The sequence below is a fragment of the Mus musculus genome, chromosome 17 (genome assembly GCF_000001635.26).
Source record: "Mus musculus strain C57BL/6J chromosome 17, GRCm38.p6 C57BL/6J".
In the NCBI taxonomy this organism is placed as follows: domain Eukaryota; kingdom Metazoa; phylum Chordata; class Mammalia; order Rodentia; family Muridae; genus Mus; species Mus musculus.
Genome location: NC_000083.6, coordinates 72,870,969 through 72,884,487, shown reverse-complemented (window position 1 = coordinate 72,884,487; position 13,519 = coordinate 72,870,969). Strand labels below are relative to the sequence as shown.

The 13,519-nt window shown below is 44.2% G+C and overlaps 1 long non-coding RNA gene across 5 annotated transcripts in view; it reads right to left on the bottom strand.

Moving 5' to 3' along the window:
* The window catches only part of Gm30256, a 24,930-nt gene extending 11,769 nt beyond the window's left edge, over nucleotides 1-13,161 (bottom strand). Inside the window, exons 1-4 of one of the 5 annotated variants that reach the window (XR_385741.3) lie at nucleotides 12,720-13,161; nucleotides 9,684-9,776; nucleotides 9,360-9,456; nucleotides 5,225-5,500 (exon numbers count right to left, since the gene is read on the bottom strand). This is a non-coding gene — a long non-coding RNA (predicted gene, 30256). The remainder of the gene's footprint in view (nucleotides 1-5,224; nucleotides 5,501-9,359; nucleotides 9,457-9,683; nucleotides 9,777-12,719) is intronic. The other 4 variants (XR_001782230.1, XR_001782231.1, XR_001782232.1 and 1 more) reach the window with 4 other exon arrangements.
* Nucleotides 13,162-13,519: the final 358 nt, after the last annotated feature.

The following is a 13,519-nucleotide window of genomic DNA, read 5'->3' as shown; positions in this document are numbered from 1 at the left end:
ATTTCATCCTAAAACAAAAGAAAATATCATCTTCTCAGCACCTCATGGTACCTTCTCCAAAATTGACCATATAACTGGTCACAAAACAGGTCTCAACAGATACAAGAAGACTGAAGTAATCCCATGCATACTATCAGATCACCACAGACTAAAGCTGGTCTTCAATTACAAGAACAACAGAAAGCTCACATACACATTGAGCTGAACAATGCCCTACTCAATGATAACTTGTTCAAGGAAGAAATAAAGAAAGAAATGAAAGACTTTTTAGAATTTAATGAAAATGAAGGCAAAACATACTCAAACTTATGGGACACAATGAAAGCTGTGCTAAGAGGAAAACTTATACCTCTGAGTGTCTCCAAAAAAGAAACTGGAGAGAGCATACACTACCAGCCTAACAGCACACCTCAAAGCTCTAGATCAAAAGAAACAAATACATCCAAAAGTCAGAAAATAATCAAACTCAGGTCTGAAATCACCAAGTAGAAACCAAAAGAACTATACAAACAATCAACAAAACCAGGAGCTGGTTCTTTGAGAAAATCAACAAGATAGATAAATCCTTAGCCAGACTATTCAGAGGGCACAGAGACAGTATCCAAATTAACAAAATCAGAAATGAAAAGGGAGATATAACAATAGAATCTGAGGAAATCCAAAAAAGTAATCTATCTACTACAAAAGCCTATACTCAACAGAGCTGGAAAATCTGGATGAAACGGACAATTTTCTAGACAGATACAAATACTAGTGTTAACTCAGGATCAGCTAAACCATCTAAACAGTCCCATTATGCCTAAAGAAAAAGAAGCAGTCATTAAACGTCTCCAAACCAAAAAAAGCCTAGGACCAGATGAGTTTAGTGCAGAATTCTATCAGACCTTCAAAGAAGACCTAATACCAATACTTTTCGAACTATTCCACAAAATAGAAAATGGGCTGAGAAAGAAGTTAGGGAAATGACACCCTTCACAATAGTCATAAACAATATCAAATATCTTGGTGTGACTCTAACCAAACAAGTGAACGATCTGTAGGACAAGAACTTCAAGTCTCTGAAGAAAGAAATTGAAGAAGACCTCAGAAGATGGAAAGATCTCCCATGCTCAAGGATTGGCAGGATTAATATAGTAAAAGTGGCCATCTTACCAAAAGCAATCTACAGATTCAATGCAATCCTTATCAAAATTTCAACTCAATTCTTCATAGAGTTAGAAAGAACAATTCTCAAATTCATTTGGAATACCAAAAAACCCAGGATAGCGAAAACTATTCTCAACAGTCAAAGAATTTCTTGGGGAATCACCATTCCTGACCTCAAGCTGTACTACAGAGCAATTGTGATAAAAAACAAAAACAAAAAACCCTGCATGTTATTGTTACAGTGACAGGCAGGTAGATCAATGGAATAAAATTGAAGACTCAGAAATGATCCCACACACCTATGGTCACTTGATCTTTGACAAAGGAGCTAAAACCATCCAGTGGGAAAAAGACAGCATTTTCAACAAATGGTGCTGGTTCAACTGATGGTCAAAATGTAGAAGAATGTGAATTGATCCATTCTCATCTCCTTGTACAAAGCTCAAGTTCAAGTAGATCAAGGAACTCCACCTAAAACCAGATATACTGAAACTTATAGAGGAGAAAACAGGGAAGAGCCTCACATGGGCACAGGGGAAAGTTTCCTGAACAGAACACCAATAGCTTATGCTCTAAGATCAAGAATTGACAAATGGAACCTCATAAAATTACAAAGCTTCTGCAAGGTAAAGGACACTGTCAATAGGACAAAACAGCAACCAACAGATTGGGAAAAGATCTTTACCAAACCTACATATGATAGAGGGCTAATATCCAATATATTAAAAAAAAAAAACAAACAAACTCAAGAACCTACACTCCAGAGATCCAAATAACCCTATTAAAAATGGGGTACAGAGCTAAATAGAGAATTGTCAACTGAGGAATATAGAATGGCCAAGAAGCACCTAAAGAAATGTTCAACATCCTTAATCATCAGGGAAATGCAAATCAAAACAACCCTGAGATTCCACCTCACACCAGGCAGAATGGCTAAGATGAAAAAACTCAGGTGACAGCAGATGCTGGCAAGGATGTGGAGACAGAGGAACACTCCTCCATTGCTGGTGAGATTGCAAGCTCGTACAACCACTCTAGAAATCAGTCTGGCGGTTCCTCAGAAAATTGGACATAGTACTACCTGAGTGTAACTGTCCAGTAGCCATGGATGAACTGGGTTATTTGAAAGGGGGTGGTGGTGGCTGGAAATGAAAAAGGACAGGGAGGGAGAGAAGGAGGAAGCCAAGACAAAAGTTTTTGACCAAGGCTCCAATTTAAGAGTCAGCACTGTGTTTATATAGGGAGAGCCCACAGACCCATCCTTTGTTTCAGCTGGATTATGTTGCAAATCAGGCTCAGCAGGCAGTCTACTCCTGTTAGACATTGACTCCACCCTGGGTCATTAAGGTCCAACTGTGACACTTAAGGAATACTTAGCCTGCTCAAGGCTGGGGGAAGGGCACACCTGAGGACCCAGCTATACCACTCATGGGCTGTACCTAGAAGATGTTCCAACGTATAATAAGGACACAGCTCCACTATGTTCATAGCAGCCATATTTATAATAGCCAGGAGCTGGAAAGAACCCAGATGACCTTCAACAGAGGAATTGGATACAGAAAATGTGGTACATCATTTACACAATGGAATACTACTCAGGTATTAAAAACAATGACTTCATGAAATTCTCAGGCAAATGCATGGAACTTGAAAATATCCTGAGTAAGGTAACCCAGTTACAAAAGAAAATACATGCTATGTACTCACTGATAAGTGGAGATTAGCCCAAAAGTTCAGAATACCCAAGATACAACTCACAGACCATATTAAGCTCAAGAAGGAAGACCAAAGTGTGGCTGTTGCAGTGCTTCTTAGAAGGGGGAACAAAATACTCACAGGAGGAAATATGGAGACAAAGTGTGGAGCAGAGACTGAAGAAATAGCCATCCAAAGACTGCCCCACCTGGGGATTCATCCCATATACTGTTGCCAAACCTGGACGCTATTGCAGATGCCAACAAGTGCTTGCTGACAGGAGCCTGATATAGCTGTCTCCTGAGAGGCTCTGCCAGAGCCTGACAAATACAGAGGCGGATGCTTGCAGCCAACCATTGGACTGAGTACAGGGTCCCCGATGAAAGAGTTGGAGAAGGGACTAAAGGAGCTGAGGGGTAGGCAGTCCCATGGAGGGAACAACACTGTCAACTGTCCAGACCTCCTAACCCCCAGAGCTCCCAGGGACTGGACCACCAAATAAAGAATACACAAGGAGGAACCCAGGCCTCCAGCTGCATATGTGGCAGAGGGTGGCCTTATTGTACATCAGTGGGAAGAGGGGCCCTTGAGCCTGAGGGGGTTCGATGTCCCAGTGTAGGGGAATGCAGGGCAGGGAGGCCGGAGTGGGTGGGAGTGTGGGAGCACCCTCATAGAGGCAGGGGGAGGGGGATAGCATAGGGGGTTTCTGGAAGGGAGACCTGGAAAGGGGAGAAAGGGGATAACATTTGAAATGTAAATAAAGAAAATATCCAATAAAAGAAAAAAAAGGAAAGAAAAGAGAAAAGAAGAGAAGAGAAGAAGAAAGAAAAAAGAAAAGAAAAGGAAAGGAAAGGAAAGGAGAGGAGAGGAGAGGAGAGGAGAGGAGAGGAGAGGAGAGGAGAGGAGAGGAGAGGAGAGGAGAGGAGAGGAAAGGAAAGGAAAGGAAAGGAAAGGAAAGGAAAGGAAAGGAAAGGAAAGGAAAGGAAAGGAAAGGAAAGGAAAGGAAAGGAAAGGAAAGGAAAGGAAAGGGAAACAAATAGCTGTCAGTACTGATTTGAGGCCCCGAGGGAGAGAGAAAGAGATCAAAAGTCAACATCTGTGATTCTACAAATAGAAAATGAAATGTTTCCCAGGCAGGCTGGGAAGTGGCTTGGCTAGTCCCATTAACATGGCTGTGCTCAGTCCACAGCCTTTAAAGGAAACACCGGACTGGGGTGATTCGGCAGGTGTGTCAGCCTCCCAGAGGAAACTAGGGGTGGGTCTGAAAATGCCTGGGAGCCAGCAAGGTGAGCTGAGGGGCACCCTGATCCTCACTGGAGAATTTTCTGACAAGGCAGGATGAGCTGGTACCCAGATGTAGGATACATTGCACAGTCCCTGCTCTGCCAGGCCTGAGCCAGGCAAGAGTGGACATTGCCTGACCCTTCCTCTAGCTGAGGACTGGGTTTATCGAGACTCCAGGAAGTCTTCCCAGAGTGTTGAACCTTCTTGCTCAGTGTTCCCAGCAGGTTATTTCTCAGAGGCAAACCATCCTGTGGTAGGAATCAGGCAGGGAGCATGGCATGGCAGAGCCCGTCATGGCCAGCATGGTTAGGGAGTCAGTGGGGTCTCTCCAGACACCAAGGTCTCCCTGAAATCCTTGAGATGGAGACCTGGATGGGTTTCCTCCTCAGGGTTGTCAGAAGAGGTGACAAAAGTAAAAATGCTGTGTGACCCAGCTAGTTAGAGAGGTCTTTCTGGAGGGTGAGAATGACACTAATCCCTTTGCAACCTCTCTGACAGGATCCTGCAAGGTGGGCGGGGGGGGGGGGGGGGCTGGATTTATAGAAGGAACTGAGTCTCTGAGAGATAAGTAACCATGTCCTAGCTCTAGGAATTCTTAAGAGGCAATGTTTGAGGGGAGTCCAAGGTTAGTGATCCACCCGGAAAAATCTGCCTCAGTTCCTAGAAATTGAAAAACACTCAACTTTAGTCCCAGTTTTAATTAATTAGCCCTGTAAACATAAGCAAAATCTTTTGTCTCCCATGGCTTGTTCATTTTGAAAAGCATTACATATTAATAAGACTTCTGGTCTTATAAGGTGCCTGGCACATAGCAAATGCTCCGGTGGATCCCAATTTGTCTTCTTTTGAGACCTTTATGCAGAGGTATACATTATGGAGGTTTAGGTTTGTGTCATTTATTGGCCTTGGAAGACCCTGGCCTCCCTCAGGTGAGGGCTGAGATCTGGGACTGAAGTGGGTCTCCAACAGAGCTCTTGAGGTCTGTTGCTCACCTCAAAGGTTTGCTCGACAAGCTCATGAAGTCCCTCACCACCGTACATGGCCTCAGCTCCTCATACCTTATCCACTTAGCCCAAGGACGGCATCGAGACAGACTCACCTTGGCCCAGCTGTAGTTTACTCTCCCCTGCTCTGAATTCCAGCCAAGAGCAAAAATCAGATGTACCGGCCTTGGGAACATTGGTTCCTCAGTGTCTGGCAGGTCTCCCAGCTGGAGGGAAAACAAGCCCCCGTGAGAAGGTGCTGGAAAGCCAGGTGGAGAACAGCCGGCTCCTGAGCTCCTGAAGTCTTCTCACTAGTGCTACAGTTTAAAGGCCACTGCTGAAGATCCAAGAAGGGTCTCCAGGCGATCCGGTGAGGAGCCATGGGCTACAGTCTGTGGCTAGAATGGAATGCTCAGACTTACACCTTCATGGCTTCAGAGTCTTCACATGCCACCCAGCAACGGCTCGCTTCTGACGTCACCCCAGCCAAACAGAATCAGTGTCCTTTTACGCTTGAATGGCAAGTGTATAAATAAACACTTTCTTTCTATAGCCAATCTTCCTAGACGGTTGGATTATGGTCTTTATATGCCATAAAATGCTAAATATTCACTGTGCTTAACCCAGTAAGTCTTCACCCCTGATGTTCTATTCGGGGATATGAGTAGAGATATATACATATTCAGGCTATTGTATTGCTCTTTAGAATGGCAGAAAAACTGGAATAGCATAATGTTTACCAACAAAGAGATGTTCAGTTATGACATGCATTTATGATGGATAAATATACACATTAGAAGTTATGCTTGTGCCCCCAATGGAAGAGCTAGAGAAAGTACCCAAGGAGCTGAAGGAGTATGTAACTCTATAGGAGGAAGAACAATATGAACTAACCAGTACCCCCCAGAACTGTGCCTCTAGTTGCATATGTAGCAGAGAATGGCCTAGTCGGTCATCAATGGGAAGAGAGACCCCTTGGTCTTACAAACTTTATGTGCCCCAGAACAGGGGAACGCCAGGGCCAGGAAGTGAGAGTGGGTAGGTTGGGAAGCAGGGCCGGGGCGGAGGGGAAGGATATAGGGGACTATAGGAATAGCATTTGAAATGTAAATGAATAAAATATCTAAAAAAAATGTTTTAAAAAAGAAGTTATGCTTGTGATCACTGCTAATGACCAAGAGTATATAAGGATTATGTGAAGAACATATGGAATATTTATGTGAAATATTTATATATTTATACACTATACCTATAATATATAATATTCTAAAAGAAAAACTATAAATGTGAACTGTACCTTTTGTGGATTATTTAATGTGGTTTTCATTCTCTTTTATTTAATCTTTTTTTTATTTACCATAATTTCCTCTCAGAATAAAAATTGTATTTGTTAAAAGAGGAAAATCAATTTGTCTAAAATGGTACTCCTTAAAGAGCTGATTTCTTCAGTTTGCAGAAAAAGCTTTAAGGCTGGAGGTATAGCTCAGTCGCTGAGTGTTTGCCCTATGATGTGGAAGGCCCTGAGATTTTTTTTTGTTGTTGTTGTTCTGTTTTTCATCTTGTTTTGTTTTGTTTTGATTGACAGAAAGAGCCCCTGGAAAGAAATAAGAGGCCAAGACAGTAAATAGCCAGACTTAAAAATGTTTTAAGCTAGGCAGAGTGGGCCATGGCTTTAATCTCACCCCTTGGGAGGCAGAGGCAAGCAGACCTCTTTGAGTTCAAGGCCAGCCTGGTCTACATAGAAAGTGCCAGAACAGCAAAGGCTACATAGTGAGACCTTGTCAAAAAAATAAAAAATAAATAGAGCGTTAGCGACTAGGGAAATGTGCCTGCTGTGAAAGCACGAGGACCCGAGATTGAATCCCCAGCACCCACATAAAAAACCTCAGGCTTGATGGTATGCTTTTATGATGCAGCATGGGGGCGGGGCAGTAGTGGGAAACGGGTAGGCAGATCTCTGAAGCACATTGGCCAGGCAGCCTAGCCAAATCCATGAGCTGCAGATTCAGTGAGAGATCCTGTCTCAAAAAGAAAGTAGAGAGCGACAGAGCAAAGAAGCCTGCCATCCATGCCAGCATTGACCTCTGGCTCAGTTTATAATTCAATGATGCTGGTCTCTTCTTAATCACAGCTAATTGTTTAGCTCCAGCTAACCAGCATCAATTGTCCCAGTAATGCAAAGTTTTTGCTTTAGTAGATCTGGTATCTTGTTAATCACAGCTGATTCTTCAGTCCCAGCTAACCAGAACCACAGAAAATTCACAATCAAAATAGCAATGGCCCTGATAATAGTCTTTAATCTTCACTCTGAAATTACACAAGCCAGGCCTCTGTCTTCTGCACTGATCTCAACATTATCTTCCAAGCTCCTACACAACATCTGACAGAGCTCTTAACACTGAATGGATCTTCTAGCCCAAAGTTCCAAAGTCCTTCCACAGTCCTCCCCAAAACATGGTCAGGTTGTCACCAGAATACCCCACTTCTGGTACCAATTTGTCTTAGTCAGGGTTTCTACTCCTGCACAAACATCATGACCAAAAAGCAAGTTGGGGAGGAAAGGGTTTATTGAGCTTACACTTCCATACTGCTGTTCATCACCAAGAAAGCCAGGACTGGAACTCAAGCAGGTCAGGAAGTAGGAGCTGATGCAGAGGCCATGGAGGGATGTTCCTTACTGGCTTGCTTCCCCTGGCTTGCTCAGCCTGCTCTCTTATAGAACCAAGACTACCAGCCCAGAGATGGTCCCACCCACAAGGGGCCTTTCCCCCTTGATCACTAGTTGAGAAAATCCCTTACAGTTGGATCTCATGGAGGCATTTCCTCAACTGAAGCTCCTTTCTCTGTGATAACTCCAACCTGTGTCAAGTTGACACAAAACTAGCCAGTACAGCTGGGGATGAGGTCCAGTGTGTAGAGCTGGCCTACCTGTGTTCAGTCCATAGCCATGGATGTGTGTGTGTGTGTGTGTGTGTGTGTGTGTGTGTGTGTGGTGTTGAGGTATAAGAAGGTTTGGTGGCTGTTTATTATGTTAATGTCACTTAGCCAAAAGCACAAAGGAATTTCCCCCTATGTGGTCCATGTTTGGGCTGGCCACAGAGACTTGTAGAACTTGAAACAGCCAGCATTTTAAAGCCCCAATTGGTTGCCATAGGGCCAAGCATGCAGCTGCTGCTGCTCTTCTGTTTTGCCTGAGTCCACAGCCTTGAGTCTTAGCTACTTCTCATCCTGGGCCAGGTTGTATTGGGGGTCTATGAGTCCCAACTAATCCTGCAGGTCACCAAAGGACCATGAGACAAAAACAAATTCCAATTGGTCTTAGGGATGCTAGCCTGTCTTTGTGGGGTCTGGTTTGTTCTTGCTCTGTCCAGTTCACTTCCATCTTTCCTTCTCAACTCCTGGCCCCAAAGATGGAGGGAGGCACCAGGCATGGAAACTGCCACCCTGTGCAGAGTAGTCAACAAACTCCCACACCTGTGTGAAACCCAATTTCCCTAAACATCTGTAGTCTATATCACTCAGAGGACTTCTTCTCATCAAATCCCAGGAGCAAAGTGAGGTGTCTGGTGACAGGGGCCTCCAAGAGAGGATTTCACTCCAAGACACTCTGTAAAGCTCATCTGTCTTCCATGACAGCACCCCAAACTCCCCATCCTTCCCTTGGAAACTCAAAGTCACCTGTTCTGTAGGATAACTGGGCTAGTTTCCTTCAGATAAGGATGGGGGAAGAAGGGATGTATATTTCTAGATTATAAACAGAACAACGAAATGCAGTGTTTGGACTGTGTTAGATCCTGATTTGGATAAGCCATCTCTAAAAAGATAGCCTGAGATAACTTGGAGACTCATATGAAATGACACAGTGCCTGAGAATGAGTTGTCCTAGCCTCTTTGGCTGCTATCATGATGTTCCAGATCAAGTGACTGACAAATAATAAATAAATCCCTCCTTATAATTCTGGCGGCTGGGAAGTCCAAGGTCAAGTAGCCAGGTGAGTCAGAACCACTTCCTGGTTCACTTCTGGCTTTATCATCTCCGATGCCTTTGGAGTTGATGATCTCCCATGTGACAGCAAAGAGCCCTTAGAACCACCTCCTCAAAGCTTCACCTCCAGAAACCATCACACCAATGATTAGGGTTTAACACATGAGAGTTCTGAGGAACACAAACCACTAGGTTCCATGGTATGGGACAAAGGGGACCTTTTCTGAGTAGTGGATGTTGATATTTCTCTTATGACTTGATCCAACCTTTTATATATGTGAACTGGCCATTCTCACAGCCCTGGCTCTGATGCATGGTAGGGCTTTGTCATTTATGTGTAAGCATCTCCAGCTGATTCTCTGCCTGAGAACACAGTAAAAAGAAAAAAGAGTTAAACCCTGATGGTTAGGGTGGCAGTTCCTCAGCACATATTGCTTCCTGTGGTCTCATACCCACTGTCTATACCTGGTGTCCACACTGGGTGTTTATATTTAGTGTCTGTACCGAGTGTCTACACCTAATGTCTCAGTTACTTTCCTGTTGTTAAAGGGAAAAAGTAATTTAAGGGAGAAGGGTTTATCTTGACTTACTGTTCTAGGAGTTCATCCCATCATGGTGGGGAAGACACAGCAGCAACTGAGAGGCAAGGAACAAAAGCAGGAAGCTGGCTGGTCACATCGCATCTGCAGTCAGGAAGCAGAACAGAATGAATGCTAGTGTTTAGCCCCTTTCTTCATTTTATGTAAACTAGGAACCAAGCCTAGGGAATGATGTCACCCACTTTTAAGGTGAATCATCCCACTTCAGTTAACCTGATTAAAGAAAGCCCTTCGCAGGCAAGGCCAGAGGCTTATCTCCTAGGTGGTTCCAGACTCTTTCACATTGACGCCTGGGAAGACAGGACTGGAAGGATTCCAGAATTCAGCCATGCCTTTCCATTTCCCATTTGGAGAAGTGGTAACTAAGGCCCAAACTGGCAAAGAACACAGGATCAAGAGCCAGAATTGGTGACACAGACTACATCAGGTGTGATAGGCAATGAAAGGAAGAGATTCTGATGAGGGCCAGTGGAAAGAGGTACAAGGAAGAGGTTCTATGTTGGTCCCTGAAGATGGTTAGAAGAAACAGAGGGTGGGGTACAATCACGGAGGCACAAGAAGAGTGAAACAAAATTAAGGGACCTTGATGTCCCTGAAAGAGATGAAGAGAACCCATGGTAGGGAGAGGATTGTTATGCCATTTGGGAGACCCAGGTAAAATGTAAATGCAAAGGCCCCTGTTGGCTCAGGAAAGCTCCCCTTCTCAGGCTTGCCAACCACTACCCCAGCCTAGAGATTCATGAGACCCCGAAAGGCTGGCAACCTTTATACCAGACAGCTTCAGCATCTACATAGGGATGGACATAAGGTCCTAGGCAAGTCACCTGTGCCAGCTGACACGTATCCTAACCCAATGGGTAGCCAGCAAATGCCCTAAACCCAAGATATCTTGAGATGTGCTCCCACCCTGGCCTTCCCCATGCCCAGGAGTCTACTCTTAGCAATGAAACCCTGCTCAGAGGATAGCTGGGCACAGACGGAGAGGAGAAGGCCTGACAAGGCCTGAAGCACTGTGAGGTAGAGAACTGTGAGGTATCAGCGAACTGGAAAGGGAGCAGTCAGGAACCAAATGTGGACTCCCTTGCGCCATCAGACTGCCTTCAGAAAGCACAAATTCTTTGGTAGAATTATCAAGAATTTCACACAGTAAATGTGGAGCAGGGTCCTCCTTGGGATGAACTGGCCCACATCCTCCATGCTTACTGTGCCTAGAGGTCTTTACCGTGATCCCTGGCTCCCAGAAGGACGAGGAATACATCACGTAAGTATAAACAGGGGACAACACGGTTGAAGGTGGTGGAGACAGAGAGACACGAAGTCATACAAGGGAGTCTTCGGAGAACCCATACTATTCTCAAGAGCTAATGATGTTCTATTGTTGGTTTTTGTGCATGTTCATGTGTATGCAGGTACACATGCACATGTGGGTAGATGCATGTAGATGCCAGAGGATAAATGTGGGTGTTATTCTGTAGGAAGCTATCTATACACCTTACTGTTCTTTTTGAGTCAGGGTCTATCTCTGGTCTGGAGCTTTACACAGTAGGATAGGCTGACCTGCATGTCTTAGGGATCTACCTGTCTCTACCCCCGGGTGCCACCACACCTGCCATTTCCATGTGGGTGCTGGGAACCAGGCTCAAGCCCTTATATTTTCGAGGTCACAAACACTTTACTGACCAAGGGAATCTCTGCATCTGCCTCTTTAAACTCTATTTTGATTTTCTGTGCCTGTACACTATCCTTTGACCTTCAAAACAACATCAGCCCTATAAAAACGAAGATGTGGCTGCCTGGAAATAAATATTTTTGGGAGCTGCAAAAATATTTTTATTTGGTGAACTTTCTTGTATTCCTTGTCTAAATAAGAATATTCACTTGAATATAAATTCGTGATGCTGTCTTGCTTTTAAATGTCAACCTAAAAAATAGAGGCACTAAAAAAACACTGCCTGTATTTATAAGGTACTATTTCCATGTTACTGTTTACAAATGCCTTGCTATTCATCAAATACATCATGACATGTGTCTGCCATTCCAGATTTGCCTCAGTGCCACTAAACAAAATAGAACAATTTCATAGCCTAAAATTTCTCTGTGCTCCATAGTTTTGAAATCTTCTAAGATGCCCGGAGTCAGGACCATTCAGTATGCAGTCTTGCGAGTGTGTCCTTCTCCTTTTATACACATTTAAGTTTCCCCCGTGTCTTCTCAGGCATTAGCAGTTTGTGGTTTTGGTGCTGAATAATATTCCATTTGTGCATGTACCGGAGTTTATTCATGCATCTACTTAACCTACTTGGTTGCTTTAGATAGGGTTTCTCACTGAATGTGGAACTCATCTGTCCAGCTGGGTTGACTGGCCAGCCAGTCGATGATCCAGGAATCTGCCTATCCCAGGACTGGGGTTACAGGGGCACACCACCATGCCCAGCTTTTTAAGTGGGTGCTGCAGATCTGAATTCAGGCCCTTATGTTCTCCCAGTAAGCAGTTTGTCTGACAAGCCGTCTCCCCTGTCCCGACTTATGGTACATTTTCTTAAACTCTGAGACTATTCATCTTACCATTACTGATGGGAAGATAGCCTGGTGCTCTCCTCTCTGATGGAAAGAATTCCAGCCCCTTTCCCTCCCTGCTGTGCCCATCTTAGGAACCTTCGACTTCACCCCAGGACCACACTCCACTGGCACTGTATCCTTGTGAGAAGCACAAGATCAAGAAACCAGCTACAGCTGGTTTCATCTTTGTGTTCTCAGATCCTCACAAAACATTGCAACTGTTCAAAAAGGAGTGTGACAGGCCCGTGCAGGAGGGGGGGGGAGCTTTGTCTTTGCCATGGTAGACATGAAAACCGACCTTCAATCTGTGTCTCAGCTAAGTCAGTTTGCCCATTCTCGGCTGTTCCCTTTCGACTTCGAGCCTGCTGAGATGGTTGCAAAGAATTTAATGGCAGAATCTCCAGTTGTATTGTTCTCTGTCCAAGCTATAGATAGCTATTTAATCTCATCCAGTATCTATTTACTTACATTTCTGTGTGTTCAGCTCCAATGGTATCACTCTCTCCATTACTAGACAGACCCTTAGCAGCAGTGACTATGCGCGTGGGCTAGAGTGGGCTGAGGAAGTGCTTGCTAAATAAACAGTATGAGAGAGTGGTAGGAACTCAGGAGGCAGGGAGTAGGATATTTGATTCTGTTGATTCACTCTGATCGCTGTAGGGGCTTGCCTTGTTTCCCAAAGGAAGTCTGAGTTCCAGTGAGCTGAGACAAGAGACACAGTGCCCTGTTGAAACCACCCCCATTCATCTTCACACCAACACATGAATGGATTTGTACCAACCCTGCTGGCTCAACTTTTATTGTCGATCTTTTAAAAATTGGTTCTACTTCTTTCAACATCCCCCACCACAACCTCAAGTCCCCCACTAAAAACTTGGTGTTAACAACCTGGTAAGTTTCTTCCTGTGTTGTTCTCAGTTGAGAGAGACTTACATATAAAGACATGTGACTATACCTATGTGCTACCATACTCAGCAATGGGGCTGCTATAGCTTCAGGCAAGAGGATATATGTATGGGTATGTGTATATGTATGTGTACATATATCCTTTAAAGGCACAAGTGTTTTGCTTTTTCCAATCGATATATGGTGAAAATTTATCCAAGTCCATTGGAGCATCTCTAATTTGGACATTTTAATATTTCATAGAGCCTCTGCACTGTAATTTATCCAGCCATTCCCTGGCAGAGGGGCAATGCTTGATTTATTGGTCACTTGTTCTTGAGAAGGACAGCTGCTGAGAATTCTCTGATCTCCCTGCCAAAGTA